This window comes from Amia ocellicauda, unplaced genomic scaffold (genome assembly GCF_036373705.1).
Source record: "Amia ocellicauda isolate fAmiCal2 unplaced genomic scaffold, fAmiCal2.hap1 HAP1_SCAFFOLD_73, whole genome shotgun sequence".
NCBI lineage: Eukaryota > Metazoa > Chordata > Actinopteri > Amiiformes > Amiidae > Amia > Amia ocellicauda.
Genome location: NW_027103000.1, coordinates 218619 through 240552, shown reverse-complemented (window position 1 = coordinate 240552; position 21934 = coordinate 218619). Strand labels below are relative to the sequence as shown.

At 43.5% G+C, this 21934-nt stretch overlaps 17 non-coding genes and 2 pseudogenes across 17 annotated transcripts; all 19 read left to right on the top strand.

The window, feature by feature from the left end:
• The first annotated feature begins 143 nt into the window (after positions 1-143).
• Positions 144-262, top strand: LOC136741989 (5S ribosomal RNA). The gene has a single exon (XR_010814623.1). It is a non-coding gene; the product is annotated as a 5S ribosomal RNA (ribosomal RNA).
• Positions 263-1328: 1066 nt separating this feature from the next.
• On the top strand, positions 1329-1447 carry LOC136742029 (5S ribosomal RNA). The gene has a single exon (XR_010814662.1). It is a non-coding gene; the product is annotated as a 5S ribosomal RNA (ribosomal RNA).
• A 1055-nt stretch (positions 1448-2502) lies between these two features.
• LOC136741987 (5S ribosomal RNA) lies at positions 2503-2621 on the top strand. Its single transcript, XR_010814622.1, has one exon. It is a non-coding gene; the product is annotated as a 5S ribosomal RNA (ribosomal RNA).
• A 1055-nt stretch (positions 2622-3676) lies between these two features.
• LOC136742006 (5S ribosomal RNA) lies at positions 3677-3795 on the top strand. Its single transcript, XR_010814640.1, has one exon. It is a non-coding gene; the product is annotated as a 5S ribosomal RNA (ribosomal RNA).
• A 1053-nt stretch (positions 3796-4848) lies between these two features.
• On the top strand, positions 4849-4957 carry LOC136742291 (uncharacterized; annotated as a pseudogene).
• Positions 4958-6012: 1055 nt separating this feature from the next.
• Positions 6013-6131, top strand: LOC136742242 (5S ribosomal RNA). The gene has a single exon (XR_010814864.1). It is a non-coding gene; the product is annotated as a 5S ribosomal RNA (ribosomal RNA).
• Positions 6132-7186: 1055 nt separating this feature from the next.
• LOC136742240 (5S ribosomal RNA) lies at positions 7187-7305 on the top strand. Its single transcript, XR_010814862.1, has one exon. It is a non-coding gene; the product is annotated as a 5S ribosomal RNA (ribosomal RNA).
• A 1066-nt stretch (positions 7306-8371) lies between these two features.
• On the top strand, positions 8372-8490 carry LOC136742028 (5S ribosomal RNA). The gene has a single exon (XR_010814661.1). It is a non-coding gene; the product is annotated as a 5S ribosomal RNA (ribosomal RNA).
• A 1056-nt stretch (positions 8491-9546) lies between these two features.
• Positions 9547-9665, top strand: LOC136742088 (5S ribosomal RNA). Its single transcript, XR_010814718.1, has one exon. It is a non-coding gene; the product is annotated as a 5S ribosomal RNA (ribosomal RNA).
• A 1066-nt stretch (positions 9666-10731) lies between these two features.
• LOC136742297 (uncharacterized) lies at positions 10732-10851 on the top strand (annotated as a pseudogene).
• A 1055-nt stretch (positions 10852-11906) lies between these two features.
• On the top strand, positions 11907-12025 carry LOC136742262 (5S ribosomal RNA). The gene has a single exon (XR_010814882.1). It is a non-coding gene; the product is annotated as a 5S ribosomal RNA (ribosomal RNA).
• A 1054-nt stretch (positions 12026-13079) lies between these two features.
• Positions 13080-13198, top strand: LOC136742217 (5S ribosomal RNA). Its single transcript, XR_010814841.1, has one exon. It is a non-coding gene; the product is annotated as a 5S ribosomal RNA (ribosomal RNA).
• A 1065-nt stretch (positions 13199-14263) lies between these two features.
• LOC136742248 (5S ribosomal RNA) lies at positions 14264-14382 on the top strand. Its single transcript, XR_010814869.1, has one exon. It is a non-coding gene; the product is annotated as a 5S ribosomal RNA (ribosomal RNA).
• Positions 14383-15447: 1065 nt separating this feature from the next.
• LOC136742265 (5S ribosomal RNA) lies at positions 15448-15566 on the top strand. Its single transcript, XR_010814884.1, has one exon. It is a non-coding gene; the product is annotated as a 5S ribosomal RNA (ribosomal RNA).
• A 1066-nt stretch (positions 15567-16632) lies between these two features.
• LOC136742234 (5S ribosomal RNA) lies at positions 16633-16751 on the top strand. The gene has a single exon (XR_010814857.1). It is a non-coding gene; the product is annotated as a 5S ribosomal RNA (ribosomal RNA).
• Positions 16752-17817: 1066 nt separating this feature from the next.
• LOC136742245 (5S ribosomal RNA) lies at positions 17818-17936 on the top strand. The gene has a single exon (XR_010814867.1). It is a non-coding gene; the product is annotated as a 5S ribosomal RNA (ribosomal RNA).
• Positions 17937-18991: 1055 nt separating this feature from the next.
• Positions 18992-19110, top strand: LOC136742123 (5S ribosomal RNA). The gene has a single exon (XR_010814751.1). It is a non-coding gene; the product is annotated as a 5S ribosomal RNA (ribosomal RNA).
• Positions 19111-20167: 1057 nt separating this feature from the next.
• LOC136742258 (5S ribosomal RNA) lies at positions 20168-20286 on the top strand. The gene has a single exon (XR_010814878.1). It is a non-coding gene; the product is annotated as a 5S ribosomal RNA (ribosomal RNA).
• Positions 20287-21352: 1066 nt separating this feature from the next.
• Positions 21353-21471, top strand: LOC136742256 (5S ribosomal RNA). The gene has a single exon (XR_010814876.1). It is a non-coding gene; the product is annotated as a 5S ribosomal RNA (ribosomal RNA).
• The last annotated feature ends 463 nt before the right edge of the window (positions 21472-21934 follow it).

Here is a 21934-nt window from a genome sequence, read left to right as displayed (position 1 = left end):
AACGTTTCGTGTTAGCAGGGACTGTCTGCGGCGCGCTGGTGTGTCCCGGACTTTAGAGTAGAGAGACAGTTCAACTGCAAGTATGAGCGGCAGAAACGGATATTGCCTTCCCTTTAAGTAGAGCGTCAGGGATAGCCTCCCTGGCTTACGGCCATACTAGCCTGAATACGCCCGATCTCGTCCGATCTCGGAAGCTAAGCAGGCTCGGGCCTGATCAGTACTTGGATGGGAGACCGCCTGGGAATACCAGGTGCTGTAAGCTTTTGCATCTTTTACACACCAGAGGGCGACAAATCACGAGTTTTAACTTTGGATACACGCAATTTCATCATTATTTCAGATTTGACTTCCCCAAATACACAGGCATACAATAGATCTTGTTCTCCAACGTAAACGGTCCCTAGTAACTAGGGTACATTCGTAAATAAATTGAGCATCATGGCTAGAATTGACTAAATGTTGCCTAATCTTTCTCATCGAGAAATGAAACAATTACAGCAACACAAAAAGGAACTCCACTGGTCAAAGTTCAGTGCTCACAAGGAGCCTCATTCAACACACACGGTTCCATTCCCATTCATGCAAAGCACGAAAGTGTAAAACTTGGGAACATACTTGAGAGCAAAGATCACATTCAATCTCATTCAAGGCACGGATGTGAATGCAACGGGATGAAATTACTGAAATGATGCCTGCCCTCGAACTGTGATGATGGACTACCCGACTCGCCAATAATATTGGGTTCTGGTGTATTGAAATACAGGAGCTGCTGGATTTGTGTGTTTTCTTACCCCCTCACCATAGTTTGTCAAATGTTTAAACAACTGAACTTATATTCAAGGTTTGTTTCTCTTCATATGTTTTACTGGTTTACATTTGTCTCAGCAACCTGTTGAATGATTCTTCTGCTTTCAAAACAAAATGACAACAGGATGAATGCACACACTTGAAAATACAATACATGCAATGTTATGCATCATAGTGATGCAACCTCCTTTCAGTTTCATACTGCATGTCAATTGAAATCCTTACTGAAATGCACACCTTCTCAAAATTGCGCTTGACTGGCGTGTCAGGCACTCAATTACAGCTGTTTTATCAAGACAATGTGTTCGTTTTGTAATACATAGTTCCGGTCTGGTGTGGCACCCCAGCTAACGCACAACGTTGCCACAATGTTGCCACAACGTGACGTGTTAGCAGGGACTGTCTGCGGCGCGCTGGTGTGTCCCGGGCTTTAGAGTAGAGAGACAGTTCAACTGTAAGTATGAACGGCAGAAACGGATATTGCCTTCCCTTTAAGTAGAGCGTCAGGGACAGCCTCCCTGGCTTACGGCCATACTAGCCTGAATACGCCCGATCTCGTCCGATCTCGGAAGCCAAGCAGGCTCGGGCCTGGTCAGTACTTGGATGGGAGACCGCCTGGGAATACCAGGTGCTGTAAGCTTTTGCATCTTTTACACACCAGAGGGCGACAAATCACGAGTTTTAACTTTGGATACACGCAATTTCATCATTATTTCAGATTTGACTTCCCCAAATACACAGGCATACAATAGATCTTGTTCTCCAACGTAAACGGTCCCTAGTAACTAGGGTACATTCGTAAATAAATTGAGCATCATGGCTAGAAGTGACTAAATGTTGCCTAATCTTTCTCATCGAGAAATGACACAATTACAGCAACACAAAAAGGAACTCCACCGGACAAAGTTCAGTGCTCACAAGGAGCCTCATTCAACACACACGGTTCCATTCCCATTCATGCAAAGCACGAAAGTGTAAAACTTGGGAACATACTTGAGAGCAAAGATCACATTCAATCTCATTCAAGGCACGGATGTGAATGCAACGGGATGAAATTACTGAAATGATGCCTGCCCTCGAACTGTGATGATGGACTACCCGACTCGCCAATAATATTGGGTTCTGGTGTATTGAAATACAGGAGCTGCTGAATTTGTGTGTTTTCTTACCCCCTCACCATAGTTTGTCAAATGTTTAAACAACTGAACTTATATTCAAGGTTTGTTTCTCTTCATATGTTTTACTGGTTTACATTTGTCTCAGCAACCTGTTGAATGATTCTTCTGCTTTCAAAACAAAATGACAACAGGATGAATGCACACACTTGAAAATACAATACATGCAATGTTATGCATCATAGTGATGCAACCTCCTTTCAGTTTCATACTGCATGTCAATTGAAATCCTTTCTGAAATGCACACCTTCTCAAGATTGCGCTTGACTGGCGTGTCAGGCACTCAATTACAGCTGTTTTATCAAGACAATGTGTTCGTTTTGTAAAATATAGTTCCGGTCTGGTGTGGCACCCCAGCTAACGCACAACGTTGCCACAACGTTTCGTGTTAGCAGGGACTGTCTGCGGCGCGCTGGTGTGTCCCGGACTTTAGAGTAGAGAGACAGTTCAACTGCAAGTATGAGCGGCAGAAACGGATATTGCCTTCCCTTTAAGTAGAGCGTCAGGGATAGCCTCCCTGGCTTACGGCCATACTAGCCTGAATACGCCCGATCTCGTCCGATCTCGGAAGCTAAGCAGGCTCGGGCCTGATCAGTACTTGGATGGGAGACCGCCTGGGAATACCAGGTGCTGTAAGCTTTTGCATCTTTTACACACCAGAGGGCGACAAATCACGAGTTTTAACTTTGGATACACGCAATTTCATCATTATTTCAGATTTGACTTCCCCAAATACACAGGCATACAATAGATCTTGTTCTCCAACGTAAACGGTCCCTAGTAACTAGGGTACATTCGTAAATAAATTGAGCATCATGGCTAGAATTGACTAAATGTTGCCTAATCTTTCTCATCGAGAAATGACACAATTACAGCAACACAAAAAGGAACTCCACTGGTCAAAGTTCAGTGCTCACAAGGAGCCTCATTCAACACACACGGTTCCATTCCCATTCATGCAAAGCACGAAAGTGTAAAACTTGGGAACATACTTGAGAGCAAAGATCACATTCAATCTCATTCAAGGCACGGATGTGAATGCAACGGGATGAAATTACTGAAATGATGCCTGCCCTCGAACTGTGATGATGGACTACCCGACTCGCCATTAATATTGGGTTCTGGTGTATTGAAATACAGGAGCTGCTGGATTTGTGTGTTTTCTTACCCCCTCACCATAGTATGTCAAATGTTTAAACAACTGAACTTATATTCAAGGTTTGTTTCTCTTCATATGTTTTACTGGTTTATATTTGTCTCAGCAACCTGTTGAATGATTCGTCTGCTTTCAAAACAAAATAACAACAGGATGAATGCACACACTTGAAAATACAATACATGCAATGTTATGCATCATAGTGATGCAACCTCCTTTCAGTTTCACACTGCATGTCAATTGAAATCCTTACTGAAATGCACACGTTCTCAAGATTGCGCTTGACTGGCGTGTCAGGCACTCAATTACAGCTGTATTATCAAGACAATGTGTTCGTTTTGTAAAATATAGTTCCGGTCTGGTGTGGCACCCCAGCTAACGCACAACGTTGCCACAACGTGGCATGTTAGCAGGGACTGTCTGCGGCGCGCTGGTGTGTCCCGGGCTTTAGAGTAGAGAGATAGTTCAACTGTAAGTATGAACGGCAGAAACGGATATTGCCTTCCCTTTAAGTAGAGCGTCAGGGACAGCCTCCCTGGCTTACGGCCATACTAGCCTGAATACGCCCGATCTCGTCCGATCTCGGAAGCTAAGCAGGCTCGGGCCTGGTCAGTACTTGAATGGGAGACCGCCTGGGAATACCAGGTGCTGTAAGCTTTTGCACCTTTTACACAACAGAGGGCGACAAATCACGAGATTTAACTTTGGATACACGCAATTTCATCATTATTTCAGATTTTACTTCCCCAAATACACAGGCATACAATAGATCTTGTTCTCCAACGTCAACGGTCCCTAGTAACTAGTGTACATTCATAAATAAATTGAGCATCATGGCTAGAAGTGACTAAATGTTGCCTAATCTTTCTCATCAAGAAATGACAAAATTACAGCAACACAAAAAGGAACTCCACTGGACAAAGTTCAGTGCTCACAAGGAGCCTCATTCAACACACACGGTTCCATTCCCATTCATGCAAACCACGAAAGTGTAAAACTTGGGAATATACTTGAGAGTAAAGATCACATTCAATCTCATTCAAGGCACGGATGTGAATGCAACGGGATGAAATTACTGAAATGATGCCTGCCCTCGAACTGTGATGATGGACTACCCGACTCGCCAATAAAATTGGGTTCTGGTGTATTGAAATACAGAAGCTGCTGGTTGTGTGTTTTCTTACCCCCTCACCATAGTTTGTCAAATGTTTAAACAACTGAACTTATATTCAAGGTTTGTTTCTCTTCATATGTTTTACTGGTTTACAATTGTCTCAGCAACCTGTTGAATGATTCTTCTGCTTTTTAAACAAAATGACAACAGGATGAATGCACACACTTGAAAATACAATACATGCAATGTTATGCATCATAGTGATGCAACCTCCTTTCAGTTTCATACTGCATGTCAATTGAAATCCTTACTGAAATGCACACCTTCTCAAGATTGCGCTTGACTGGCGTGTCAGGCACTCAATTACAGCTGTTTTATCAAGACAATGTGTTCGTTTTGTAAAATATAGTTCCGGTCTGGTGTGGCACCCCAGCTAACGCACAATGTTGCCACAACGTGGCATGTTAGCAGGGACTGTCTGCGGCGCGCTGGTGTGTCCCGGACTTTAGAGTAGAGAGACAGTTCAACTGCAAGTATGAGCGGCAGAAACGGATATTGCCTTCCCTTTAAGTAGTGCGTCAGGGACAGCCTCCCTGGCTTACGGCCATACTAGCCTGAATACGTCCGATCTCGGAAGCTAAGCAGGCTCGGGCCTGGTCAGTACTTGGATGGGAGACCACCTGGGAATACCAGGTGCTGTAAGCTTTTGCATCTTTTACACACCAGAGGGCGACAAATCACGAGTTTTAACTTTGGATACACGCAATTTCATCATTATTTCAGATTTGACTTCCCCAAATACACAGGCATACAATAGATCTTGTTCTCCAACGTAAACGGTCCCTAGTAAACAGCGTACATTCGTAAATAAATTGAGCATCATGGCTAGAAGTGACTAAATGTTGCCTAATCTTTCTCATCAAGAAATGACACAATTACAGCAACACAAAAAGGAACTCCACCGGACAAAGTTCAGTGCTCACAAGGAGCATCATTCAACACACACGGTTCCATTCCCATTCATGCAAAGCACGAAAGTGTAAAACTTGGGTACATACTTGAGAGCAAAGATCACATTCAATCTCATTCAAGGCACGCAAGTGAATGCAACGGGATGAAATTACTGAAATGATGCCTGCCCTCGAACTGTGATGATGGATTACCTGACTCGCCAATAATATTGGGTTCTGGTGTATTGAAATACAGGAGCTGCTGGATTTGTGTGTTTTTTTACCCCCTCACCATAGTTTGTCAAATGTTTAAACAACTGAACTTATATTCAAGGTTTGTTTCTCTTCATATGTTTTACTGATTTACATTTGTCTCAGCAACCTGTTGAATGATTCTTCTGCTTTCAAAACAAAATGACAACAGGATGAATGCACACACTTGAAAATACAATACATGCAATGTTATGCATCATAGTGATGCAACCTCCTTTCAGTTTCATACTGCATGTCAATTGAAATCCTTACTGAAATGCACACCTTCTCAAGATTGCGCTTGACTGGCGTGTCAGGCACTCAATTACAGCTGTTTTATCAAGACAATGTGTTCGTTTTGTAATATATAGTTCCGCTCTGGTGTGGCACCCCAGCTAACGCACAACGTTGCCACAACGTTGCGTGTTAGCAGGGACTGTCTGCGGCGCGCTGGTGTGTCCCGGGCTTTAGAGTAGAGAGACAGTTCAACTGTAAGTATGAACGGCAGAAACGGATATTGCCTTCCCTTTAAGTAGAGCGTCAGGGACAGCCTCCATGGCTTATGGCCATACTAGCCTGAATACGCCCGATCTCGTCCGTTCTCGGAAGCTAAGCAGGCTCGGGCCTGGTCAGTACTTGGATGGGACACTGCCTGGGAATACCAGGTGCTGTAAGCTTTTGCCCCTTTTACACAACAGAGGGCGACAAATCACGAGTTTTAACTTTGGATACACGCAATTTCATCATTATTTCAGATTTGACTTCCCCAAATACACAGGCATACAATAGATCTTGTTCTCCAACGTAAACGGTCCCTATTAACTAGGGTACATTCGTAAATAAATTGAGCATCATGGCTAGAAGTGACTAAATGTTGCCTAATCTTTCTCATCGAGAAATGACACAATTACAGCAACACAAAAAGGAACTCCACCGGACAAAGTTCAGTGCTCACAAGGAGCATCATTCAACACACACGGTTCCATTCCCATTCATGCAAAGCACGAAAGTGTAAAACTTGGGTACATACTTGAGAGCAAAGATCACATTCAATCTCATTCAAGGCACGCATGTGAATGCAACGGGATGAAATTACTGAAATGATGCCTGCCCTCGAACTGTGATGATGGATTACCTGACTCGCCAATAATATTGGGTTCTGGTGTATTGAAATACAGGAGCTGCTGGATTTGTGTGTTTTCTTACCCCCTCACTATAGTTTGTCAAATGTTTAAACAACTGAACTTATATTCAAGGTTTGTTTCTCTTCATATGTTTTACTGGTTTACATTTGTCTCAGCAACCTGTTGAATGATTCCTCTGCTTTCAAAACAAAATGACAACAGGATGAATGCACACACTTGAAAATACAATACATGCAATGTTATGCATCATAGTGATGCAACCTCCTTTCAGTTTCATACTGCATATCAATTGAAATCCTTACTGAAATGCACACCTTCTCAAGATTGCGCTTGACTGGCGTGTCAGGCACTCAATTACAGCTGTATTATCAAGACAATGTGTTCGTTTTGTAAAATATAGTTCCGGTCTGGTGTGGCACCCCAGCTAACGCACAACGTTGCCACAACGTTTCGTGTTAGCAGGGACTGTCTGCGGCGCGCTGGTGTGTCCCGGACTTTAGAGTAGAGAGACAGTTCAACTGCAAGTATGAGCGGCAGAAACGGATATTGCCTTCCCTTTAAGTAGAGCGTCAGGGACAGCCTCCCTGGCTTACGGCCATACTAGCCTGAATACGCCCGATCTCGTCCGATCTCTGAAGCCAAGCAGGCTCGGGTCTGGTCAGTACTTGGATGGGAGACCGCCTGGGAATACCAGGTGCTGTAAGCTTCTGCACCTTTTACACACCAGAGGGCGACAAATCACGAGTTTTAACTTTGGATACACACAATTTCATAATTATTTCAGATTTTACTTCCCCAAATACACAGGCATACAATAGATCTTGTTCTCCAACGTAAACGGTCCCTAGTAACTAGGGTACATTCGTAAATAAATTGAGCATCATGGCTAGAAGTGACTAAATGTTGCCTAATCTTTCTCATCGAGAAATGACACAATTACAGCAACACAAAAAGGAACTCCACCGGACAAAGTTCAGTGCTCACAAGGAGTCTCATTCAACACACACGGTTCCATTCCCATTCATGCAAAGCACGAAAGTGTAAAACTTTGGAACGTACTTGAGAGCAAAGATCACATTCAATCTCATTCAAGGCACGGATGTGAATGCAACGGGATGAAATTACTGAAATGATGCCTGCCCTCGAACTGTGATGATGGACTACCCGACTCGCCAATAATATTGGGTTCTGGTGTATTGAAATACAGGAGCTGCTGGATTTGTGTGTTTTCTTACCCCCTCACCATAGTTTGTCAAATGTTTAAACAACTGAACTTATATTCAAGGTTTGTTTCTCTTCATATGTTTTACTGGTTTACATTTGTCTCAGCAACCTGTTGAATGATTCTTCTGCTTTCAAAACAAAATGACAACAGGATGAATGCACACACTTGAAAATACAATACATGCAATGTTATGCATCATAGTGATGCAACCTCCTTTCAGTTTCATACTGCATGTCAATTGAAATCCTTACTGAAATGCACACCTTCTCAAGATTGCGCTTGACTGGCGTGTCAGGCACTCAATTACAGCTGTTTTATCAAGACAATGTGTTCGTTTTGTAAAATATAGTTCCGGTCTGGTGTGGCACCCCAGCTAACGCACAACGTTGCCACAACGTTGCCACAACGTGGCGTGTTAGCAGGGACTGTCTGCGGCGCGCTGGTGTGTCCCGGGCTTTAGAGTAGAGAGACAGTTCAACTGTAAGTATGAACGGCAGAAACGGATATTGCCTTCCCTTTAAGTAGAGCGTCGTGGACAGCCTACCTGGCTTACGGCCATACTAGCCTGAATACGCCCGATCTCGTCCGATCTCGGAAGCCAAGCAGGCTCGGGCCTGGTCAGTACTTGGATGGGAGACCGCCTGGGAATACCAGGTGCTGTAAGCTTTTGCACCTTTTACACACCAGAGGGCGACAAATCACGAGTTTTAACTTTGGATACACACAATTTCATCGTTATTTCAGATTTTACTTCCCCAAATACACAGGCATACAATAGATCTTGTTCTCCAACGTAAACGGTCCCTAGTAACTAGGGTACATTCGTAACTAAATTGAGCATCATGGCTAGAAGTGACTAAATGTTGCCTAATCTTTCTCATCAAGAAATGACACAATTACAGCAACACAAAAAGGAACTCCACCGGACAAAGTTCAGTGCTCACAAGGAGCCTCATTCAACACACACGGTTCCATTCCCATTCATGCAAAGCACGAAAGTGTAAAACTTGGGAACATACTTGAGAGCAAAGATCACATTCAATCTCATTCAAGGCACGGATGTGAATGCAACGGGATGAAATTACTGAAATGATGCCTGCCCTCGAACTGTGATGATGGACTACCCGACTCGCCAATAATATTGGCTTCTGGTGTATTGAAATACAGGAGCTGCTGGATTTGTGTCATTTCTTACCCCCTCACCATAGTTTGTCAAATGTTTAAACAACTGAACTTATATTCAAGGTTTGTTTCTCTTCATATGTTTTACTGGTTTACATTTGTCTCAGCAACCTGTTGAATGATTCTTCTGCTTTCAAAACAAAATGACAACAGGATGAATGCACACACTTGAAAATACAATACATGCAATGTTATGCATCATAGTGATGCAACCTCCTTTCATTTTCATACTGCATGTCAATTGAAATCCTTACTGAAATGCACACCTTCTCAAGATTGCGCTTGACTGGCGTGTCAGGCACTCAATTACAGCTGTTTTATCAAGACAATGTGTTTTTTTTTGTAAAATATAGTTCCGGTCTGGTGTGGCACCCCAGCTAACGCACAACGTTGCCACAACGTGGCGTGTTAGCAGGGACTGTCTGCGGCGCGCTGGTGTGTCCCCGGCATGAGTGTAGAGAGACAGTTCAACTGTAAGTATGAGCGGCAGAAACGGATATTGCCTTCCCTTTAAGTAGAGCGTCAGGGACAGCCTCCCTGGCTTACTGCCATACTAGCCTGAATACGCCCGATCTCGTCCGATCTCGGAAGCTAAGCAGGCTCGGGCCTGGTCAGTACTTGGATGGGAGACCGCCTGGGAATACCAGGTGCTGTAAGCTTTTGCATCTTTTACACACCAGAGGGCGACAAATCACGAGTTTTAACTTTGGATACACGCAATTTCATCATTATTTCAGATTTGACTTCCCCAAATACACAGGCATACAATAGATCTTGTTCTCCAACGTAAACGGTCCCTAGTAACTAGGGTACATTCGTAAATACATTGAGCATCATGGCTAGAAGTGACTAAATGTTGCCTAATCTTTCTCATCGAGAAATGACACAATTACAGCAACACAAAAAGGAACTCCACCGGACAAAGTTCAGTGCTCACAAGGAGCCTCATTCAAAACACACGGTTCCATTCCCATTCATGCAAAGCACGAAAGTGTAAAACTTGGGAACATACTTGAGAGCAAAGATCACATTCAATCTCATTCAAGGCACGGATGTGAATGCAACGGGATGAAATTACTGAAATGATGCCTGCCCTCGAACTGTGATGATGGACTACCCGACTCGCCAATAATATTGGGTTCTGGTGTATTGAAATACAGGAGCTGCTGGATTTGTGTGTTTTCTTACCCCCTCACCATAGTTTGTCAAATGTTTAAACAACTGAACTTATATTCAAGGTTTGTTTCTCTTCATATGTTTTACTGGTTTACATTTGTCTCAGCAACCTGTTGAATGATTCTTCTGCTTTCAAAACAAAATGACAACAGGATGAATGCACACACTTGAAAATACAATACATGCAATGTTATGCATCATAGTGATGCAACCTCCTTTCAGTTTCATACTGCATGTCAATTGAAATCCTTACTGAAATGCACACCTTCTCAAGATTGCGCTTGACTGGCGTGTCAGGCACTCAATTACAGCTGTTTTATCAAGACAATGTGTTCGTTTTGTAATATATAGTTCCGGTCTGGTGTGGCACCCCAGCTAACGCACAACGTTGCCACAACGCTGCCACAACGTGGCGTGTTAGCAGGGACTGTCTGCGGCGCGCTGGTGTGTCCCGGGCTTTAGAGTAGAGAGACAGTTCAACTGTAAGTATGAACGGCAGAAACGGATATTGCCTTCCCTTTAAGTAGAGCGTCAGGGACAACCTCCCTGGCTTACGGAAAATACTAGCCTGAATACGCCCGATCTCGTCCGATCTCTGAAGCCAAGCAGGCTCGGGCCTGGTCAGTACTTGGATGGGAGACCGCCTGGGAATAGCAGGTGCTGTAAGCTTTTGCATCTTTTACACACCAGAGGGCGACAAATCACGAGTTTTAACTTTGGATACACGCAATTTCATCATTATTTCAGATTTGACTTCCCCAAATACACAGGCATACAATAGATCTTGTTCTCCAACGTAAACGGTCCCTAGTAACTAGGGTACATTCGTAAATAAATTGAGCATCATGGCTAGAAGTGACTAAATGTTGCCTAATCTTTCTCATCGAGAAATGACACAATTACAGCAACACAAAAAGGAACTCCACCGGACAAAGTTCAGTGCTCACAAGGAGCCTCATTCAACACACACGGTTCCATTCCCATTCATGCAAAGCACGAAAGTGTAAAACTTGGGAACATACTTGAGAGCAAAGATCACATTCAATCTCATTCAAGGCACGGATGTGAATGCAACGGGATGAAATTACTGAAATGATGCCTGCCCTCGAACTGTGATGTTGGACTACCCGACTCGCCAATAATATTGGGTTCTGGTGTATTGAAATACAGGAGCAGCTGGATTTGTGTGTTTTCTTACCCCCTCACCATAGTTTGTCAAATGTTTAAACAACTGAACTTATATTCAAGGTTTGTTTCTCTTCATATGTTTTACTGGTTTACATTTGTCTCAGCAACCTGTTGAATGATTCTTCTGCTTTCAAAACAAAATGACAACAGGATGAATGCACACACTTGAAAATACAATACATGCAATGTTATGCATCATAGTGATGCAACCTCCTTTCAGTTTCATACTGCATGTCAATTGAAATCCTTACTGAAATGCACACCTTCTCAAGATTGCGCTTGACTGGCGTGTCAGGCACTCAATTACAGCTGTATTATCAAGACAATGTGTTCGTTTTGTAATATATAGTTCCGGTCTGGTGTGGCACCCCAGCTAACGCACAACGTTGCCACAACGTTTCGTGTTAGCAGGGACTGTCTGCGGTGCGCTGGTGTGTCCCGGACTTTAGAGTAGAGAGACAGTTCAACTGCAAGTATGAGCGGCAGAAACGGATATTGCCTTCCCTTTAAGTAGAGCGTCAGGGACAGCCTCCCTGGCTTACGGCCATGCTAGCCTGAATACGCCCGATCTCGTCCGATCTCGGAAGCTAAGCAGGCTTGGGCCTCGTCAGTACTTGGATGGGAGACCGCCTGGGAATACCAGTTGCTGTAAGCTTTTGCACCTTTTACAAACCAGAGGGCGACAAATCACGAGTTTTAACTTTGGATACACGCAATTTCATCATTATTTCAGATTTTACATCCCCAAGTACACAGGCATACAATAGATCTTGTTCTCCAACGTAAACGGTCCCTAGTAACTAGGGTACATTCGTCAATAAATTGAGCATCATGGCTAGAAGTGACTAAATGTTGCCTAATCTTTCTCATCAAGAAATGACACAATTACAGCAACAAAAAAGGAACTCCACCGGACAAAGTTCAGTGCTCACAAGGAGCATCATTCAACACACACGGTTCCATTCCCATTCATGCAAAGCACGAAAGTGTAAAACTTGGGAACGTACTTGAGAGTAATGATAACATTCAATCTCATTCAAGGCACGGATGTGAATGCAACGGGATGAAATTACTGAAATGATGCCTGCCCTCGAACTGTGATGATGGACTACCCGACTCGCCAATAATATTGGGTTCTGGTGTATTGAAATACAGGAGCTGCTGGATTTGTGTGTTTTCTTACCCCCTCACCATAGTTTGTCAAATGTTTAAACAACTGAACTTATATTCAAGGTTTGTTTCTCTTCATATGTTTTACTGGTTTACATTTGTCTCAGCAACCTGTTGAATGATTCTTCTGCTTTCAAAACAAAATGACAACAGGATGAATGCACACACTTGAAAATACAATACATGCAATGTTATGCATCATAGTGATGCAACCTCCTTTCAGTTTCATACTGCATGTCAATTGAAATCCTTACTGAAATGCACACCTTCTCAAGATTGCGCTTGACTGGCGTGTCAGGCACTCAATAACAGCTGTATTATCAAGACAATGTGTTCGTTTTGTAATATATAGTTCCGGTCTGGTGTGGCACCCCAGCTAACGCACAACGTTGCCACAACGTTTCGTGTTAGCAGGGACTGTCTGCGGCGCGCTGGTGTGTCCCGGACTTTAGAGTAGAGAGACAGTTCAACTGCAAGTATGAGCGGCAGAAACGGATATTGCCTTCCCTTTAAGTAGAGCGTCAGGGACAGCCTCCCTGGCTTACGGCCATACTAGCCTGAATACGCCTGATCTCGTCCGATCTCGGAAGCTAAGCAGGCTCGGGCCTGGTCAGTACTTGGATGTGAGACCGCCTGGGAATACCAGGTGCTGTAAGCTTTTGCATCTTTTACACACCAGAGGGCGACAAATCACGAGTTTTAACTTTGGATACACGCAATTTCATCATTATTTCAGATTTGACTTCCCCAAATACACAGGCATACAATAGATCTTGTTCTCCAACGTAAACGGTCCCTAGTAACTAGGGTACATTCGTAAATAAATTGAGCATCATGGCTAGAAGTGACTAAATGTTGCCTAATCTTTCTCATCGAGAAATGACACAATTACAGCAACAAAAAAGGAACTCCACCGGACAAAGTTCAGTGCTCACAAGGAGCATCATTCAACACACACGGTTCCATTCCCATTCATGCAAAGCACGAAAGTGTAAAACTTGGGAACGTACTTGAGAGTAATGATAACATTCAATCTCATTCAAGGCACGGATGTGAATGCAACGGGATGAAATTACTGAAATGATGCCTGCCCTCGAACTGTGATGATGGACTACCCGACTCGCCAATAATATTGGGTTCTGGTGTATTGAAATACAGGAGCTGCTGGATTTGTGTGTTTTCTTACCCCCTCACCATAGTTTGTCAAATGTTTAAACAACTGAACTTATATTCAAGGTTTGTTTCTCTTCATATGTTTTACTGGTTTACATTTGTCTCAGCAACCTGTTGAATGATTCTTCTGCTTTCAAAACAAAATGACAACAGGATGAATGCACACACTTGAAAATACAATACATGCAATGTTATGCATCATAGTGATGCAACCTCCTTTCAGTTTCATACTGCATGTCAATTGAAATCCTTACTGAAATGCACACCTTCTCAAGATTGCGCTTGACTGGCGTGTCAGGCACTCAATTACAGCTGTTTTATCAAGCCAATGTGTTCGTTTTGTAAAATATAGTTCCGGTCTGGTGTGGCACCCCAGCTAACGCACAACGTTGCCACAACGTTGCCACAACGTGGCGTGTTAGCAGGGACTGTCTGCGGCGCGCTGGTGTGTCCCGGGCTTTAGAGTAGAGAGACAGTTCAACTGTAAGTATGAACGGCAGAAACGGATATTGCCTTCCCTTTAAGTAGAGCGTCAGGGACAGCCTCACTGGCTTGCGGCCATACTAGCCTGAATACGCCCGATCTCGTCCGATCTCGGAAGCTAAGCAGGCTCGGGCCTGCTCAGTACTTGGGTTGGAGACCGCCTGGGAATACCAGGTGCTGTAAGCTTCTGCACCTTTTAATAAACCAGAGGGCGACAAATCACGAGTTTTAACTTTGGATACACACAATTTCATAATTATTTCAGATTTTACTTCCCCAAATACACAGGCATACAATAGATCTTGTTCTCCAACGTAAACGGTCCCTAGTAACTAGGGTACATTCGTCAATAAATTGAGCATCATGGCTAGAAGTGACTAAATGTTGCCTAATCTTTCTCATCAAGAAATGACACAATTACAGCAACAAAAAAGGAACTCCACCGCACAAAGTTCAGTGCTCACAAGGAGCATCATTCAACACACACGGTTCCATTCCCATTCATGCAAACCACGAAAGTGTAAAACTTGGGAACGTACTTGTGAGTAAAGATAACATTCAATCTCATTCAAGGCACGCATGTGAATGCAACGGGATGAAATTACTGAAATGATGCCTGCCCTCGAACTGTGATGATGGACTACCCGACTCGCCAATAATATTGGGTTCTGGTGTATTGAAATACAGGAGCTGCTGGATTTGTGTGTTTTCTTACCCCTCACCATAGTTTGTCAAATGTTTAAACAACTGAACTTATATTCAAGGTTTGTTTCTCTTCATATGTTTTACTGGTTTACATTTGTCTCAGCATCCTGTTGAATGATTCTTGTGCTTTCAAAACAAAATGACAACAGGATGAATGCACACACTTGAAAATACAATACATGCAATGTTATGCATCATAGTGATGCAACCTCCTTTCAGTTTCATACTGCATGTCAATTGAAATCCTTACTGAAATGCACACCTTCTCAAGATTGCGCTTGACTGGCATGTCAGGCACTCAATTACAGCTGTATTATCAAGACAATGTGTTCGTTTTGTAAAATATAGTTCCGGTCTGGTGTGGCACCCCAGCTAACGCACAACGTTGCCACAATGTTGCCACAACGTGGCGTGTTAGCAGGGACTGTCTGCGGCGCGCTGGTGTGTCCCGGGCTTTAGAGTAGAGAGACAGTTCAACTGTAAGTATGAACGGCAGAAACGGATATTGCCTTCCCTTTAAGTAGAGCGTCAGGGACAGCATTCCTGGCTTACGGCCATACTAGTCTGAATACGCCCGATCTCGTCCGATCTCGGAAGCTAAGCAGGCTCGTTCCTGGTCAGTACTTGCATGGGAGACCGCCTGGGAATACCAGGTGCTGTAAGCTTTTGCATCTTTTACACACCAGAGGGCGACAAATCACGAGTTTTAACTTTGGATACACGCAATTTCATCATTATTTCAGATTTTACTTCCCCAAATACACAGGCATACAATAGATCTTGTTCTCCAACGTAAACGGTCCCTAGTAACTAGGGTACATTCGTAAATAAATTGAGCATCATGGCTAGAAGTGACTAAATGTTGCCTAATCTTTCTCATCGAGAAATGACACAATTACAGCAACACAAAAAGGAACTCCACCGGACAAAGTTCAGTGCTCACAAGGAGCCTCATTCAACACACACGGTTCCATTCCCATTCATGCAAAGCACGAAAGTGTAAAACTTGGGAACATACTTGAGAGCAAAGATCACATTCAATCTCATTCAAGGCACGGATGTGAATGCAACGGGATGAAATTACTGAAATGATGCCTGCCCTCGAACTGTGATGATGGACTACCCGACTCGCCAATAATATTGGGTTCTGGTGTATTGAAATACAGGAGCTGCTGGATTTGTGTGTTTTCTTACCCCCTCACCATAGTTTGTCAAATGTTTAAACAACTGAACTTATATTCAAGGTTTGTTTCTCTTCATATGTTTTACTGGTTTACATTTGTCTCAGCAACCTGTTGAATGATTCTTCTGCTTTCAAAACAAAATGACAACAGGATGAATGCACACACTTGAAAATACAATACATGCAATGTTATGCATCATAGTGATGCAACCTCCTTTCAGTTTCATACTGCATGTCAATTGAAATCCTTACTGAAATGCACACCTTCTCAAGATTGCGCTTGACTGGCGTGTCAGGCACTCAATTACAGCTGTTTTATCAAGACAATGTGTTCGTTTTGTAATATATAGTTCCGGTCTGGTGTGGCACCCCAGCTAACGCACAACGTTGCCACAATGTTGCCACAACGTGGCGTGTTAGCAGGGACTGTCTGCGGCGCGCTGGTGTGTCCCGGGCTTTAGAGTAGAGAGACAGTTCAACTGTAAGTATGAACGGCAGAAACGGATATTGCCTTCCCTTTAAGTAGAGCGTCAGGGACAGCCTCCCTGGCTTACAGCCATACTAGCCTGAATACGCCCGATCTCGTCCGATCTCGGAAGCCAAGCAGGCTCGGGCCTGGTCAGTACTTGGATGGTAGACCGCCTGGAAATACCAGGTGCTGTAAGCTTTTGCACCTTTTACACACCAGAGGGCGACAAATCACGAGTTTTAACTTTTGAAACACACAATTTCATCATTATTTCAGATTTGACTTCCCCAAATACACAGGCATACAATAGATCTTGTTCTCCAACGTAAACGGTCCCTAGTAACTAGGGTACATTCGTAAATAAATTGAGCATCATGGCTAGAAGTGACTAAATGTTGCCTAATCTTTCTCATCGAGAAATGACACAATTACAGCAACACAAAAAGGAACTCCACCGGACAAAGTTCAGTGCTCACAAGGAGCCTCATTCAACACACACGGTTCCATTCCCATTCATGCAAAGCACGAAAGTGTAAAACTTGGGAACATACTTGAGAGCAAAGATCACATTCAATCTCATTCAAGGCACGGATGTGAATGCAACGGGATGAAATTACTGAAATAATGCCTGCCCTCGAACTGTGATGATGGACTACCCGACTCGCCAATAATATTGGGTTCCGGTGTATTGAACTACAGGAGCTGCTGGATTTGTGTGTTTTCTTACCCCCTCACCATAGTTTGTCAAATGTTTAAACAACTGAACTTATATTCAAGGTTTGTTTCTCTTCATATGTTTTACTGGTTTACATTTGTCTCAGCAACCTGTTGAATGATTCTTGTGCTTTCAAAACAAAATGACAACAGGATGAATGCACACACTTGAAAATACAATACATGCAATGTTATGCATCATAGTGATGCAACCTCCTTTCAGTTTCATACTGCATGTCAATTGAAATCCTTACTGAAATGCACACCATCTCAAGATTGCGCTTGACTGGCAAGTCAGGCACTCAATTACAGCTGTTTTATCAAGACAATGTGTTCGTTTTGTAAAATATAGTTCCGGTCTGGTGTGGCACCCCAGCTAACGCACAACGTTGCCACAACGTTGCCACAACGTGGCGTGTTAGCAGGGACTGTCTGCGGCGCGCTGGTGTGTCCCGGGCTTTAGAGTAGAGAGACAGTTCAACTGTAAGTATGATCGGCAGAAACGGATATTGCCTTCCCTTTAAGTAGAGCGTCAAGGACAGCCTCCCTGGCTTACGGCCATACTAGCCTGAATACGCCCGATCTCGACCGATCTCGGAAGCCAGGCAGGCTCGGGCCTGGTCAGTACTTGGATGGGAGACCGCCTGGGAATACCAGGTGCTGTAAGCTTTTGCACCTTTTACACACCAGAGGGCGACAAATCACGAGTTTTAACTTTGGATACACACAATTTCATCATTATTTCAGATTTTACTTCCCCAAATACACAGGCATACAATAGATCTTGTTCTCCAACGTAAACGGTCCCTAGTAACTAGGGTACATTCGTAAATTAATTGAGCATCATGGCTAGAAGTGACTCAATGTTGCCTAATCTTTCTCATCAAGAAATGACACAATTACAGCAACACAAAAAGGAACTCCACCGCACAAAGTTCAGTGCTCACAAGGAGACTCATTCAACACACACGGTTCCATTCCCATTCATGCAAAGCACGAAAGTGTAAAACTTGGGAACATACTTGAGAGCAAAGATCACATTCAATCTCATTCAAGGCACGGATGTGAATGCAACGGGATGAAATTACTGAAATGATGCCTGCCCTCGAACTGTGATGATGGACTACCCGACTCGCCAATAATATTGGGTTCTGGTGTATTGAAATACAGGAGCTGCTGGATTTGTGTGTTTTCTTACCCCCTCACCATAGTTTGTCAAATGTTTAAACAACTGAACTTATATTCAAGGTTTGTTTCTCTTCATATGTTTTACTGGTTTACATTTGTCTCAGAAACCTGTTGAATGATTCTTCTGCTTTCAAAACAAAATGACAACAGGATGAATGCACACACTTGAAAATACAATACATGCAATGTTATGCATCATAGTGATGCAACCTCCTTTCAGTTTCATACTGCATGTCAATTGAAATCCTTACTGAAATGCACACCTTCTCAAGATTGCGCTTGACTGGCGTGTCAGGCTCTCGATTACAGCTGTTTTATCAAGACAATGTGTTCGTTTTGTAAAATATAGTTCCGGTCTGGTGTGGCACCCCAGCTAACGCACAACGTTGCCACAACGTGGCGTGTTAGCAGGGACTGTCTGCGGCGCGCTGGTGTGTCCCGGGCTTTAGAGTAGAGAGACAGTTCAACTGTAAGTATGAACGGCAGAAACGGATATTGCCTTCCCTTTAAGTAGAGCGTCAGGAACAGCCTCCCTGGCTTATGGCCATACTAGCCTGAATACGCCCGATCTCGTCCGATCTCGGAAGCCAAGCAGGCTCGGGCCTGGTCAGTACTTGGATGGGAGACCGCCTGGGAATACCAGGTGCTGTAAGCTTTTGCACACCAGAGGGCGACAAATCACGAGTTTTAACTTTGGATACACGCAATTTCATCATTATTTCAGATTTGACTTCCCCAAATACACAGGCATACAATAGATCTTGTTCTCCAACGTAAACGGTCCCTAGTAACTAGGGTACATTCGTAAATAAATTGAGCATCATGGCTAGAAGTGACTAAATGTTGCCTAATCTTTCTCATCGAGAAATGACACAATTACAGCAACACAAAAAGGAACTCCACCGGACAAAGTTCAGTGCTCACAAGGAGCCTCATTCAACACACACGGTTCCATTCCCATTCATGCAAAGCACGAAAGTGTAAAACTTGGGAACATACTTGAGAGCAAAGATCACATTCAATCTCATTCAAGGCACGGATGTGAATGCAACGGGATGAAATTACTGAAATGATGCCTGCCCTCGAACTGTGATGATGGACTACCCGACTCGCCAATAATATTGGGTTCTGGTGTATTGAAATACAGGAGCTGCTGGATTTGTGTGTTTTCTTACCCCCTCACCATAGTTTGTCAAATGTTTAAACAACTGAACTTATATTCAAGGTTTGTTTCTCTTCATATGTTTTACTGGTTTACATTTGTCTCAGCAACCTGTTGAATGATTCTTCTGCTTTCAAAACAAAATGACAACAGGATGAATGCACACACTTGAAAATACAATACATGCAATGTTATGCATCATAGTGATGCAACCTCCTTTCAGTTTCATACTGCATGTCAATTGAAATCCTTACTGAAATGCACACCTTCTCAAGATTGCGCTTGACTGGCGTGTCAGGCACTCAATTACAGCTGTTTTATCAAGACAATGTGTTCGTTTTGTAATATATAGTTCCGGTCTGGTGTGGCACCCCAGCTAACGCACAACGTTGCCACAATGTTGCCACAACGTGGCGTGTTAGCAGGGACTGTCTGCGGCGCGCTGGTGTGTCCCGGGCTTTAGAGTAGAGAGACAGTTCAACTGTAAGTATGAACGGCAGAATCGGATATTGCCTTCCCTTTAAGTAGAGCGTCAGGGACAGCCTCCCTCGCTTACAGCCATACTAGCCTGAATACGCCCGATCTCGACCGATCTCGGAAGCCAAGCAGGCTCGGGCCTGGTCAGTACTTGGATGGTAGACCGCCTGGAAATACCAGGTGCTGTAAGCTTTTGCACCTTTTACACACCAGAGGGCGACAAATCACGAGTCTTAACTTTTGATACACACAATTTCATCATTATTTCAGATTTGACTTCCCCAAATACACAGGCATACAATAGATCTTGTTCTCCAACGTAAACGGTCCCTAGTAACTAGGGTACATTCGTAAATAAATTGAGCATCATGGCTAGAAGTGACTAAATGTTGCCTAATCTTTCTCATCGAGAAATGACACAATTACAGCAACACAAAAAGGAACTCCACCGGACAAAGTTCAGTGCTCACAAGGAGCCTCATTCAACACACACGGTTCCATTCCCATTCATGCAAAGCACGAAAGTGTAAAACTTGGGAACATACTTGAGAGCAAAGATCACATTCAATCTCATTCAAGGCACGGATGTGAATGCAACGGGATGAAATTACTGAAATGATGCCTGCCCTCGAACTGTGATGATGGACTACCCGACTCGCCAATAATATTGGGTTCTGGTGTATTGAAATACAGGAGCTGCTGGATTTGTGTGTTTTCTTACCCCCTCACCATAGTTTGTCAAATGTTTAAACAACTGAACTTATATTCAAGGTTTGTTTCTCTTCATATGTTTTACTGGTTTACATTTGTCTCAGCAACCTGTTGAATGATTCTTCTGCTTTCAAAACAAAATGACAACAGGATGAATGCACACACTTGAAAATACAATACATGCAATGTTATGCATCATAGTGATGCAACCTCCTTTCAGTTTCATACTGCATGTCAATTGAAATCCTTACTGAAATGCACACCTTCTCAAGATTGCGCTTGACTGGCGTGTCAGGCACTCAATTACAGCTGTTTTATCAAGACAATGTGTTCGTTTTGTAATATATAGTTCCGGTCTGGTGTGGCACCCCAGCTAACGCACAACGTTGCCACAATGTTGCCACAACGTGGCGTGTTAGCAGGGACTGTCTGCGGCGCGCTGGTGTGTCCCGGGCTTTAGAGTAGAGAGACAGTTCAACTGTAAGTATGAACGGCAGAATCGGATATTGCCTTCCCTTTAAGTAGAGCGTCAGGGACAGCCTCCCTCGCTTACAGCCATACTAGCCTGAATACGCCCGATCTCGACCGATCTCGGAAGCCAAGCAGGCTCGGGCCTGGTCAGTACTTGGATGGTAGACCGCCTGGAAATACCAGGTGCTGTAAGCTTTTGCACCTTTTACACACCAGAGGGCGACAAATCACGAGTCTTAACTTTTGATACACACAATTTCATCATTATTTCAGATTTGACTTCCCCAAATACACAGGCATACAATAGATCTTGTTCTCCAACGTAAACGGTCCCTAGTAACTAGGGTACATTCGTAAATAAATTGAGCATCATGGCTAGAAGTGACTAAATGTTGCCTAATCTTTCTCATCGAGAAATGACACAATTACAGCAACACAAAAAGGAACTCCACCGGACAAAGTTCAGTGCTCACAAGGAGCCTCATTCAACACACACGGTTCCATTCCCATTCATGCAAAGCACAAAAGTGTAAAACTTGGGAACATACTTGAGAGCAAAGATCACATTCAATCTCATTCAAGGCACGGATGTGAATGCAACGGGATGAAATTACTGAAATGATGCCTGCCCTCGAACTGTGATGATGGACTACCCGAC